This window comes from Mustela erminea, chromosome 6 (genome assembly GCF_009829155.1).
Source record: "Mustela erminea isolate mMusErm1 chromosome 6, mMusErm1.Pri, whole genome shotgun sequence".
Taxonomy (NCBI): Eukaryota; Metazoa; Chordata; class Mammalia; order Carnivora; family Mustelidae; genus Mustela; species Mustela erminea.
In genome coordinates this window covers 27,032,439-27,045,039 of record NC_045619.1, presented here as the reverse complement: position 1 = coordinate 27,045,039, position 12,601 = coordinate 27,032,439, and the positions used below count along the sequence as shown (strand labels likewise).

Genomic DNA, 12,601 nt, shown 5'->3' with positions numbered 1-12,601 from the left:
GTTAGAACTTCTTTTGAAGTTAAATTTCAGAGTTCTTTATATATTCTAGATACTGATCCTTTGTCAGAAATGTGATTTGCCAATATTTCTCCCAGTCTTTTGCTTGTCTTTTCGTCAACAGTGTCTTTTGCAGAGCAAACCTTTTATGTTTTTTTTTTTTTTAATATTTTATTTATTTATTTGACACAGAGAGATCACAAGTAGGCAGAGAGGCAGGCAGGCAGAGAGAGAGAGAGAGGAGAAAGCAGGCTCACTGCCGAGCAGAGAGCCCGATGCGGGCCTCGATCCCAGGACCCTGAGATCATGACCTGAGCCGAAGGCAGCGGCTTAACCCACTGAGCCACCCAGGCGCCCTAAACCTTTTATGTTTTGATGAAGTCCCATTTTTCAGTTTTTTTTTCTTTTATGGATCACATTTTTGGTGTCATATCTAAGAACTCTTCGCCAAGACCTATGTCCTGAAGACTTTCTTCTAGATCATCTTCTGAAAGGTTTGTAGTTTTACATTTTACATTTAAATCTATGAGCCATTTTGAGTTTTTTTTTTTATTAAGTGTGAGATTTAGGTGATGGTTTATTTTTTATTACCAAAATCCACTGAGTCAAGAGTATTATTAAGGAAGCAATATCAATGGGTATGGACTCTAAGCTAGATAACAAAGAAAATGAAGATGAGAGGAGGTTTACAGATCATTCTTTTTAAAAGGTAGTATAGATTCTTCTTCTTCTTCCTTTTTTTTTTTTTTAAGATTTTATTTATTTATTTGACAGAGAGAGATCACAAGTAGGCAGAGCCTTTTTTTTTTTTTTCAAGATTGCTTTATTTCAGTGAGAAAGAGAGGGAGTGTGTGCAGTGGGGAGGGGCAGAGGAAGTGGGAGAAACTCAAACATACTCGGCACTGAGTGTGGAGTCGAACGAGGAGGTTGATCTCAAGACCCTGAAATCAGACCTGAGCTGAAACCAAGAGTCAGACGCTAAACCAACTACACCACCCAGGTGCCCCTTAAAAGGTAGATTCTAACCATAATGTAAACTAAGTGTAGCTACAGAGCAAGTCAGCTGATCACTAGGAAGAAGGTAGGGATTGGCGATTTCAGAAAGGAAGCAGTTACTGGTGATGTCAATAAAGGTCCAGGGTCCACCAAGAGGGTAGATGGCTGAGCTGGAGTGGAGGGGCGTGGCAGGATTAAGGAAGTGGGAGGCCAGGGTCTAGAATGGGTCACCTGTGAAAGCCACAGCTGCAGAGTGATGGGGAGGGATAGTGGGGAGAGGAAATGCATAGGTCCAGGGCCCAAGTAGTCCCTGAATGAGCAGGAGTAAAAACAGGTCAAGGAAATGACTGGGGCAAGGTGAAGGAAAGGGGCGAGAGAGAGAGAGCAGTTTCAGAAGAGAGCGAGGAGATGAGGAGACCAGAGGTTGCTTTTTCTACTTCTCAATTGTAAGGTACAAGGGGCATGGGAGGAAGAAAGAAAGGAAGGAAGAAAATTTTTTCCGACCCTTCAGGGAGCTATGGGGGAAGAAATGTCCTCAGGAGATTTCTGTTAAGGAAAACAGGTGAAGGGACTATTCAGAGAACTTATTCCATTAGCTGACCACCCAGTGAGGGGTGGAGGCGGGGGACAGCTTCCAGGTTCCACAAGTGCCGGTGGCGGGGAGAGGCTTTGGATCGATCGGACTGAAGAGCTGGGCCCAAGAGACAGACGGACCTGAATGTCATGAAATTCTGGAGGACACACCACTGTTGGACAAGGTCTGGAAGTCAAGGGAGGAAGCTCCGGGGGGTTCTCAGAAAAGAGGGTGAGCGAACGTTCGGGTCACTGAGAGAGACAACTCCGTGAAAGCACTTTGTTTATAAAATTGTATCTTAAAAAGCTGGAAATTACTAGCTACAGTGGCGAAAGGCACTGTACAAAGCAACTTAATATGTCTGATTCTCGTTGTCTAGAAATCACTTATTTATTATTCCATTTGCATGCACGGTAGTGTTTTAGAATATTCATTGTCCTGCCCGTGATAATCCTTTAGTCACAGAAGATAAATATATGAACCCCCACACTACACAAACACAATTAAGTCCCCAACAGTAAATTTAGCAGTTATAAAACGATCTGCCAGACATTCCACAGACTGTGTTTTAAGGCCCTGGCTGGTTCACTCCATCTTCTCACTGGTTCCTGCCTCTTCCTCCTTTGTTCCGTTTCCATTTTTCATCATGTTTTGACAGGTGAGGTTGTTCATGCAAAGGGATCCAACAAAAATACGGGAATGCCACCTTTGCCTTCTTATCAGGACAGAGCAACCCTCCCTTTCCTCCTTGCAAACAAAGCAGGCTAAACACAAAGTCTGTCAGCACCCCTCACTCGAGTGGGATGACGGATGACAGGGGCAGAATTGTTTTGCTTGCAGGGAGGGAATGTGCGTTTGGTCAACAGGTCACCGGCCCTCTCGGCTTGGGATCAGCTCTCCGCCCAAATCCCCCTGCGTTTCGGTCTCAAAATGCTTCGGGCTTCAGCCAGCACAAACATGTCACAGCGAGAGGGACAGTGATGGTATCTCCATGTGCGATTGGTTTAAGCGCAGGCTTTGTTTGATCCTTATATACAGAAAACAACTTTATTATTACATTATAGCCAAAGGAATTTAGCCTTTAACCTGTAGTTTCCCTCCGCTCAGGAATATTAAACCTTCTCTTCTGATAAGAAGTGAGGTCTGATGGGATTTTCTTCCTTCCCTTCATTCCTGGGGGTGAGGGAAGGAACAACTCCTGTTTTATACCAACTAAAAATAACAGAAAGAGGTCTTTGGCGACAGGGAGGAAACAAAGAGACTCTCCTGGCATTGTAATGCAGACAAATACACAGCAGAAGTGACTGACAGCTGTAAGAGAAAGACGTTTATCTTGTAGCTGCTTCACCCTGAGGCCATATCGGTGAACCCCTTTCCTTTTCAACCGTCCAGTGGATAAAAGAGCAGGGACTTGAGCCCCCCTCCATGGCCCAGCTCCACTGAGGGCTCCAGGGCTTGGGAGCTACAGGTCCACACACCACTGAGAGGGGGAGGACCTGCTGGAGAACAAAGGGAGGGAGAAAAGAGAGAAAGTCGCCCCCCACTCCCATCCCCCACTGCTCACTGTGGAGGACGATTCTTCCGGATTGATTTTCACCAATGGAAAAAGCCCCAAAATGGTTTTGCACCATCTTCTGGACCCTATCTACATGTCTGCCTAATCATCAGATAGCAGGTTGGTTTTTTTTTTTTCCCTCTCTTCAAGCAATGATCTCTGTATTAATTTTCTATGTTATGTATCAAATTACCACAAGCTTAAAACAACACATTATCTCACAGTTCCTGTGGGTTAGGGTCTTACAACATTGCTGTCTAGGTGTTGGCCAGAGCTGGGGTTTCATCGGAGGCTTAAATGGGGAAAGATCTGTCTCCAAACTCCCTTGAGCTGTTGAATTGACTTCCTTGCCACTGTAGGAACCATAGCAACTTGTTCCTTCAAAGTCACCAACAGAGAGAGAGAGAAGGAGAGAGACTCTAGTGGGAGTCTACTGGCGAGATGGTGTCTTATATAATCTAACATCATCATGGGAGTGACACTCCATCATCTTGGCTATATTCCCTCAGTTAGTTCCAAGTCACAGGCCCTGCCTACACTCAAGACAATGGGTTTTTATGAGGGTGTGAACCCCAGGAGGATCATGGGGGCCACCTTAAAGCTTGTCTGCCTCAGTCCCCCAGCCTTAGAACTTTAAGGGTATGGCTAGGGAGTAATGAAAGCAACATTTGTAGGAGAACCATGGAATGAAGGAACTTTTTTTTTTTTTAAGATTTTTATTTATTTATTTGACACACAGAGAGAGATCACAGGTAGGCAGAGAGAGAAGGTGAAGCAGACTCCCTGCTGAGCAGAGAGCCCGATGTGGAGCTCCATCCCAGGACCCTGAGACCATGACCTGAGCCGGAGGCAGAGGCTTTAACCCTCTGAGCCACCCAGGCACCCCGAGGGAACATATTTTATGTGTACACATATACTCACCCATTCTCACCTAAAAAGCAAATGAACCTGGGCCATTTCTAGATGGTTGATGGCATGAGACTTTGCAGCCATACAGCCATGGATTTGAATCCTTGACCTATGGGGGAGTAGCCTCAGTCCCCATCTTTAAAAATGGGAATAACAGTACCAACCTTCAGGTTACTCTGAGACTTAGGTAAAGTAGATCACACACTTGGATCAAGAGAAGTGCTCAGAGACTGTTCACTACCATATCCAGGTGAGAACCTTGGGGAATTTCAACAAGGTAGAGTTTGCACAACATGTTCCAAACACAGAGAACTTAATCCCTCGTGGGGGGCGGGGGATGACCTTCTGAGGCCTGAAAGGGTTTGGTACCAGTTTGTCTCCATGTGGTGGCTGTGGGTGTCCTCTAACCCCTGGGGGGACTGTGCCAGGTGTCTCTAGCCCTTCTCCTGCGATTTCATCAATGGACCCAGTAAACTTTTGCAAAACTGGATACAAGGTCCCTAGAGACGTCCAGACTTCACAACTAGAGTATCTCAGAGGGGGGTGGACTCACTCCAGATGCCTCCATCTACACTGTACCCGGGCAGAAACTCTGGTCACAGTCAACTGTTCTATCACGAGCTTCCCATCCGCTTCCTGCTTAGTCCTTGCAACCGGGTTCACTAGATGGGTTCACTTACCTACGACCTCACGGAGCACTTACTCAACTCTTACCTTGTGCCAGGCACAGGCTAGTTCTGGAGAGGGAAGACCAATGAATACTGAACCCTTGGTCTACTGGTCAATGCAGAGGCAGATGCAAGCCAAAAAACTAAAGCTGACTCTTAGCCTTTGGGCAGGAATGTACATTTTCTCTCATACCGGTCCTTTGGTCTGTGAATATGAGCTGCTCAGACCAGCCCCTCCCTTCCCTGGTATTGTAGGTCCACCAAGACCTGCACTTTCGGAATACCTTCTCACGCCGCTTTTGACTTTCCAACTTTCACTACAGTTTTATGTTTTACCTGATCAGCAATTTCCACACTAACTAGAATACCTTCTTTCTTTCTTCCTTTCTTTTCTTTCTTTTTTTTTTTTTAAGTAGGCTTCACACCCAACATGGAGCCTAAAACACACCCTGAGACCAAGACCCGAGCTGAGATCAAGAGTGGGATGCTTCACCGCCTGATCCACCCAGACTTCCCACTGGAGTCCCTTCTAGAACAGTTTCTTTCACAAACCATGTTGTCCATGGAACATGTTTGGTGGATCATTCACTTTACCAGTCTTGGGCACTGCCTGGCTGAAAGATCCCCTTCTATTTCTCCCACATTTCTGATGACTTTCTGGCTAAGGACCATCACTTTCTCAGAACTCATAACTTTTCTTGGCTTATGGGCACCAGCTGATATCCTTATTTATTTATTTAAAAAAATTTATCAGAGAGAAAGAGAGCACAAGCAGAGGGAAACGGCTGTGGGAGAGGGAGAGGCAGGCTCCCTACTGAGCAGAGAGCCCAGTGTAGGGCTCTATCCCAGGACGGGGGGATCATGACCTGAGCCAAAGGCAGCTGCTTAACCAACTGAGCCACCCAGGCACTCCTGATATCCTTTTTAAAACTTTGTTTTCACAGCCAGCTCTTGCAATAGAGACAAGTACCACCAGTACTTAAGGCAACAGGATACTGATGTTTGCAGTTTTTAGGTCATCTGTTCAAGGTCACATGGCTAGTTAGTGTAGTGTGAGATTTCAGTCCCCCGTAGTCTAATGCAGTGCCGTTGCCCAACCCTGAGGAGAGAAGTGTGAGCCTGAGAACAAAGTTAACCTACTAAGTACCTGGTCAAAGGTCAGCCCTGGCTTCAAGCCCAAGGAGACAAAGCAAGATCAACAGCTACAAAGTCCAATGATTAGCCAGTCACTGATACTTCAAGGGTATTTGTCACAGCTCAGCTTGGCATACGAGCAAATAAAGGGCAGCAGGGGGTATCTGTGCAAGAAACTAATGTGGGATAATCAAGAACAAAAGACAGGCAAGGGATATGGGGTGACTAGTGTCTAGGAAGGACTAGGGAGCAGAGACGGTCCTCAGATAAATCTCTGGATTGAGGAATAAATGCCTTTCTTTGAGCAAAACTTGTAATTCTGGGTGTCTAGGTCCCCAACAATGACAGGGACTGATGGGTGGGAAGGGCACTAATCAAAGACATAGTGGACTTATGTTTACACTGGAAAGGATGCTGGCCCAGCAGAGGCCTTTGAAGACACTCTTGCTCACGCAGATCATAGTGCACTATGAGGGAATGTCTTCAAAGAAAAGGGGGGGCATTGAAATATACATGTCTAGCCAGTTATTTCACTAAGACACTTCAAAGAAGCATTTCCTTTGATCATTCTGACTTCTCGTTAATAATAAATGTGTATATATTACTCATAGAAATTACTCAGAGACCTCAGGCTAATGGAGGCTTCAGTTTGACCCACCCCCGGGGGTCAGGGGGGAAGATGAAGTAGGAAATAGCACACTGGCTGTAAGGCTTCCGCAGGAAGTGACACATATCCCCCTTCTCGTGGCCAGAGTGGGTCACACTGCCCACCTCACTTCAAGGGGGAGGGGGAAGTACAACCTTGCCTGTGCTGGTAAGGGAGGGTGGGACACGGACAAGACCTGGTCAACAGCACTGATGACTCACACAAAGGCCAAGTGGAAAGTAGGTATTTTTAGGAGGTCAAATGAAGAAGTATGTTCAAGAGTGTATGGCCCCTGTGAATTTTGTTACATTTCCATAATAGTTTCTCAGATGGAATATCCCCATAACAGTTCAACATGAACAACAGAATTATTTAGGGAAACAAGGTGTCCCGCTCTGACAAAATCACCAAGAAAAAGTAATATTCCCCACCTCTCCCCCCCAAAATGGAGAATTTATATAAGTGGGAGGAGAGAAATTTCTCCTGGGTAAGAGGTGGAGGAAACAATCCACCTGCCATTCTTGATCACTGGTAGGAATGCTAAGAAAAATCACTGTAAGACTCTGCAAAGTTAAACTACCAAGGTTTGAATAACCATTGACCTTCTGTCCTTGAACTTGCCTATTGTCTTGCTCTTCTCTGAGCAATTTCAAAGTAAGCTTCCAAGCATTTTATTGTATATCATCATATCTGGAGCTTCAAACATCCTGACAAGGACCATTTTGTTTCATTCCCTTATTGCTTCATTCAACAAACATTTGTTCTGAGGACCTCCTACATGCAGTATACTTCCATAGACCCTAGGGATACAAAGATGAGATAGAGTGCTTACCCTCAAGGCACTCACTAATATATCTAAAGTGGGAGAAAGACCAGGGATTAGGAAATTATACAATATTGTGTAAGTGCACTTATAGAAACATGCACCATGTATAATGGGAAAGCTGTTAGTATTGGGATTTATTGAGACCACTTCCTGCCTTAGAAGGGAGGAGTTAACTGTGTGATCCCATCCAATATACAGGGCCACCTCTTAAGAGCTGTGCAAGGTGTTCATTGCAAAGTTCCAGGCTGCATGAGCCCCTTGCAGGCTTCTTAGATCTGTATGGATGCCAGTACATTTTCCCAAGCCAGAGATAGGTCTGTTTCCCTCCAAAGTCATCCTGTGGCCTAGCTACAGAACTGCCAGCATCTAACCAACATTTAGTACTCTGTGGTATTTTCATTATATGCTTACTTTTATTTTTAAAATTATATTATTATTATATTTTACTTAAGCTCTACACCCAGCATGGAACCTAATGTGGACCTCTAACTCATGACCATGAGATCAAGACCTGAGCTGAGATCAAGACATGAACCAAGGTCAAGAGTTGGACACTTAACTGATTGAACCCCCAGGCACCCCTTCTTATTTTTATTAATACTGATGTAATGGTAATCCCTAACTCGTTAATTATTTTTCCCCCAAATCATCGATTATACAGCTAGTCTGACCAAGACTCTTCTAGCCATGTTGGAAGCCCTAGATGAATATAAGTAACTATCCTTGACCTCTAAAAATCTTTTACACTAACTGAAGGAAGACAAAAACACATAAATCAATTAAAGGTTAATCATCTCTAATCTGTGTAACACCGAGTCTAAAAACAACCTGAGCTGTGAAAACCAAGAGATCAGCCTTAGATGAGATTTCATTTTGAGCTGGTAGGATGTGAAATATTTGGGGAGACTCGGAGGAAGAGACTGATTGAGAATCATCAAGAATCATGTAATTCTATCAGCCTCCGTCCATTCCTTCCAGGGAAAACACCTCCAAGCTTTGTCCTTGCTGTAGAGATTAGCAGCTGCCCCTGTGTTATAGCAAAGAGGGCAGCCCAGCTGAGAAAGTCAGTGAACTCTGCTCATCTCCCACTGTGCACCCCCTTCCCCACGCACCTGCTGTAGCTTCTTTCAATGCATCTATGCACCTTGTGTCATTCCCCCCGGGCTCCTCTTAGAGCACATCCTACTACTTTTAAAAGGGTAAAAATTTTAAAGGGTAAAACAGTACTACCAGACCCGTGGGGTCATTGTGAAGAATACATGAATTAAGTAAGGCACGTAAAGCCATTGGTGCAATCTTTGGCTGTTAGGAAGCACTCAGTAAAATAGTACATGATCATCTGGCAAGTTTTCCCTTTCTTTTAGTAACGGGCTGCTTTTAAATAATTCTCACACAGTAGTATGAGTGCAAAATCTTAGAGCTGCGTTTCTTCACTCCTTCTCATGTGCTCCACCCACCCCCCAGCATTCTCTCTCTCTGTATACATTTTCATAGCATAAACTTACCATTTTAAGCATATAATTCAGTGACATTAAGTACATTTACATTTTAAAAGTACATGTACATTTCTGCGCTATCATGCCATCCTCCAGTTCCAGAACCTTTTTCATCCTCCCACACTGAAACCCCAGACCAATCAGACATGACCTCCGCACTCCCTCTTCTCCTCCACCCCCACCTCTGGCAACCGCTGTGTTACTTTCTGTCCCTATGAATGTGACTACTCTAAGTATCTCGGATGAGTGGAATCACACAATCTTTGTCCTTTTGTGAGTGGCTTATTTCCCTCAGCACAATGTCCTCAAGTCTCAGTCACGTTGTTGCAGGAGTAGGGATTTCCTTCCTTTATAAGGCTGCATAGTATTCCATTCTATGTATATGGCTTATTTTGCTTATTTGTTCATCTGTCAGTATACACATCCACTGTTCCCATGTTTGGCTCCTGTGAACAGTTCTGCTGTGAACATGGGTGTGCAAATATCTCTTTGAGTTCCAGCTTGGAATTCTCATGGATGTGGACACAGATGTGCAATTGCTGGTGGTCTACTAATCTGGACAGTCCTCCATCTAATAAAGGAAAGCCTTACTCTCCCTCTGTCTCCTCTGTCAAGCTGGTGAGGCCGTGGCCAGTGAGAGCAGCACCCCAGCCACCTTCTGGCTCCAGGAGGACGTGGCAGGATTGCCTTGTTGTCTTTAAAAGTTGAAACGGCAGGCGTTAAAGAGCTCATCTTGCTCTAAAGCAGACCTCCTTGCATCCTAAACTCCGTTCATCATAGTGAAGGGCTTTCCTGCCTTATCTACACAGCATTTAAAGAGAAAACTTTATTTTCTCCCATCCGGCTGGTGACCAAGGATCAGAGAATAAAGAGGGGATTATAGGGTGAACGGTCTGCAATGATAACTTATTTTTCCTCCAGTTGTTTCCAACCCAGCACACTGTGTCATTAACTTTGACTGTGGTCATCACTTTGGCTTCAGGTTTAATTTATTTTGACTAGGAATATTGTCCTGGGAAACACTACAATTTCCTGAAGAGACTGCAAATCAGCAGTCTTGCTTAAAATCATACATGGCCATTATCTTTCCTCTGCTTGAAAGATGTACAAAGGCAGTATGTTATTGTGAGGCGGAAGGTTTTCTTTATTTAGTGTCTGCCTTTTGCCTAAGCTATAAGGTAAGGCAATTAGATACCCAACACTTATAACAGATATGTTTAACTTCCCTGATATGTCCTGCAGAGGTTAAGCGAACACAAAGATAATAGACTTTAACTGGTAGTTAGGCGGTTCAGACTTTAAACCTTTTAGACTGTGTAAATGATGATGGCGAGACAAGAGACAATGTGCTTACTTACTGCTCGAAACTACCTTGAGCCAGAATATTTAAGGTAGCATCATTCCCACCTGTGAGGTCCACAAGAAACATGTACGAAACAGCTTTTTATGCAAGACTTTTCGGTTTTTTGGTCAAGAAGAAGCTGATTCCATGCGACCCCCTCTAGGAGGCAGTGTTGTGTAGTGGAGAGGTGGTCTGAGTCCCCTTGCTTAGGTTTCTAGCAGCCTCTCTACCAGCTCTGTGACCTTAAATGCTTCACATCTCAGTTTCTTCACCTGAGAAGTATAGACACTACTAGCATCTACCGGGTATTTCTTGCCATTCCAGGGTAAGTGGCATCCAGAAAAGTTCACTTAAAATGAATGCACCAAAAAAAATTTTTTTTAAATAATAAAATAAAGTAAAATGAATGCACCAAAATGTCATTGAGAAAAATTGGTGTTAAAAAAAAAAAAAGAATTTTTTTAAAAAAAAGGATGCCTGAGTGACTCAGTTGGTTAAGCAACTGCCTTCAACTCAGGTCATGATCCTGGAGTCCCAAGACCCAGTCCCGCATCCGGCTTCCTGTTCAGTAGGAAGTCTGCTTCTCCCTCTGACCTCTCCCCTCTCAGGATCGCTCTCCGAAATAAATAAATAAAATCTTTTTTTTTTTTTTTAATAGGTGTTTGGGAGCATTATCTTGGAAAATGAGCTAAAAGTTATAAAAATAAAACTAACATTTAATGTAATTTAAAGTTTTAACTGCACAGTTATTCTCAGGGGGAAAAACCCAGCACATAAATCACTTAGGAGGTTTTTGCTAAATTGTTCAAACAAAACTGTAGGTAGCACAATATCCTTCATTTCATATTTGTCCCCAAAGGAACATTATCCGATATACACTTTGCAAAACCCCTCTGACTAGAATTGGTTTGCAGTGGCCTCTCCCGCTCCCCTGGGAGGCACTTATCATCATTCCAGTCCCTGTTTTCTTCAGCCCTCAGCAGATCACCTCATCTGAATCTGCATTTGCCCACAACTTCAGGACTCATTCTAGTAACTTCTGTATCACTTTCCTCAACTTCATGAAATCTTAAACATTTGGCAGATTGTGCTTTGGCCTTTTGCAATGCATCTGCTTTACACTTTCAATCTATAGTTTCACCGTTAATATCTAACAAGCCACGAAGTTAAGAGCCACAGAGGGGACTGACCCACGGCCAGACAGATGCCAGGGTCAAACAGGAAGGGGTATTTGAATGGAGACTGATTTTAATAAAGGGCAGCTCATTATGACCATTTCTGTCTTCCTGATATCTTTTTTTTTTTTTTTTTAAGATTTTATTTATTTATTTGACACAGATTGAGAGAGAGAGCGAGCCTGAGAGGGGAGAAGGTCAGAGGGAGACACAGACTCCCCTTGGAGCTGGGAGACCAATGTGGGACTCGATCCCAGGACTCTGAGATCATGACCTGAACGGAAGGCAGTTGCTTAACCCACTGAGCCACCCAGGCGCCCCTGACATCTTTTAACTACAGAGATTTGGAAGATGAATGCTAAGGGAGGAGAGACCCTTGGTTTCTCATTAAATTGCTAAACCCACACCATGAACCTGGTGAATAGCATGTACTTTAGTTGCTAAGAAATTTCTTCAGTATTGGGACGCCCGGGTGGCTCAGTTGGTTAAGTGACTGCCTTTGGCTCAGGTCATCCCAAAGTCCTGGGATCGAGTCCCGCATCATGTGTTCCTTGCTCAGCGGGGAGCCTGGCTTCTCCTTCTCCTTCTGCCTGCTTGTGCACAGACTGTCTCTCTCTCTCTCTCTCTCTGACAAATAAATACAATCTTTTTTTTTTTTAAAGAGAAATTTTCTCAGTATTTACTTAAGAGGCTCTCCATGTTCACAAAGGTGTTAAAGCCATTTAAACACACATTAATAATTTAGACTAGGAAGTTTATTTTCCCTAAATCAATTTCCCCTTTCCATCAATAAGCACCACACTTAGAGAATAAAAGAATCCTTCACTTCCCACTTACCTCCATTCCTTACTCCCCTTTCTCCTTATTTGTTTTATCTTTTCTTAGTAGCACTTATTCCCATCTGACATGCCATATATTTACATATCTGTTTTGTCTGTCTTCTGCCCCTAGAATCTAAACTCCAGAGGCCAAGAAGATGGCGTGTTCTTTGGTGAATCCCCAGCACTGGCACATAGTAGGTGTTCAGTAAGTATTTGTTGACTGAATGATGAATGGAAAATTCCTTTCATTCTCGTCAATTCCAGTGGCCAGGAGCCATCACAGCAATCCGACAGTAAGAGATCCTAGCGCACAACGGCCTGAAAGAGCCCCTGGTGTGAATAAAAAAGGGACACTGTGCAAATCCTAGGAAGCAGAGACAGTATGGAGATTCGAAGAAGTAAACAGTAGAATGAAAGACGGTGGATAGTTAGGGAAACGCAGGCGCTCTTTGCCACTAGACA

General features: G+C 44.0%; 1 long non-coding RNA gene across 1 annotated transcript in view; it reads right to left on the bottom strand.

Moving 5' to 3' along the window:
• Positions 1 to 949: 949 nt before the first annotated feature.
• LOC116593017 overlaps positions 950 to 12,601 on the bottom strand; it is a 225,731-nt gene continuing 214,079 nt past the window's right edge. The window contains exon 9 of the long non-coding RNA XR_004286702.1: positions 950 to 2,740. This is a non-coding gene — a long non-coding RNA (uncharacterized LOC116593017). The remainder of the gene's footprint in view (positions 2,741 to 12,601) is intronic.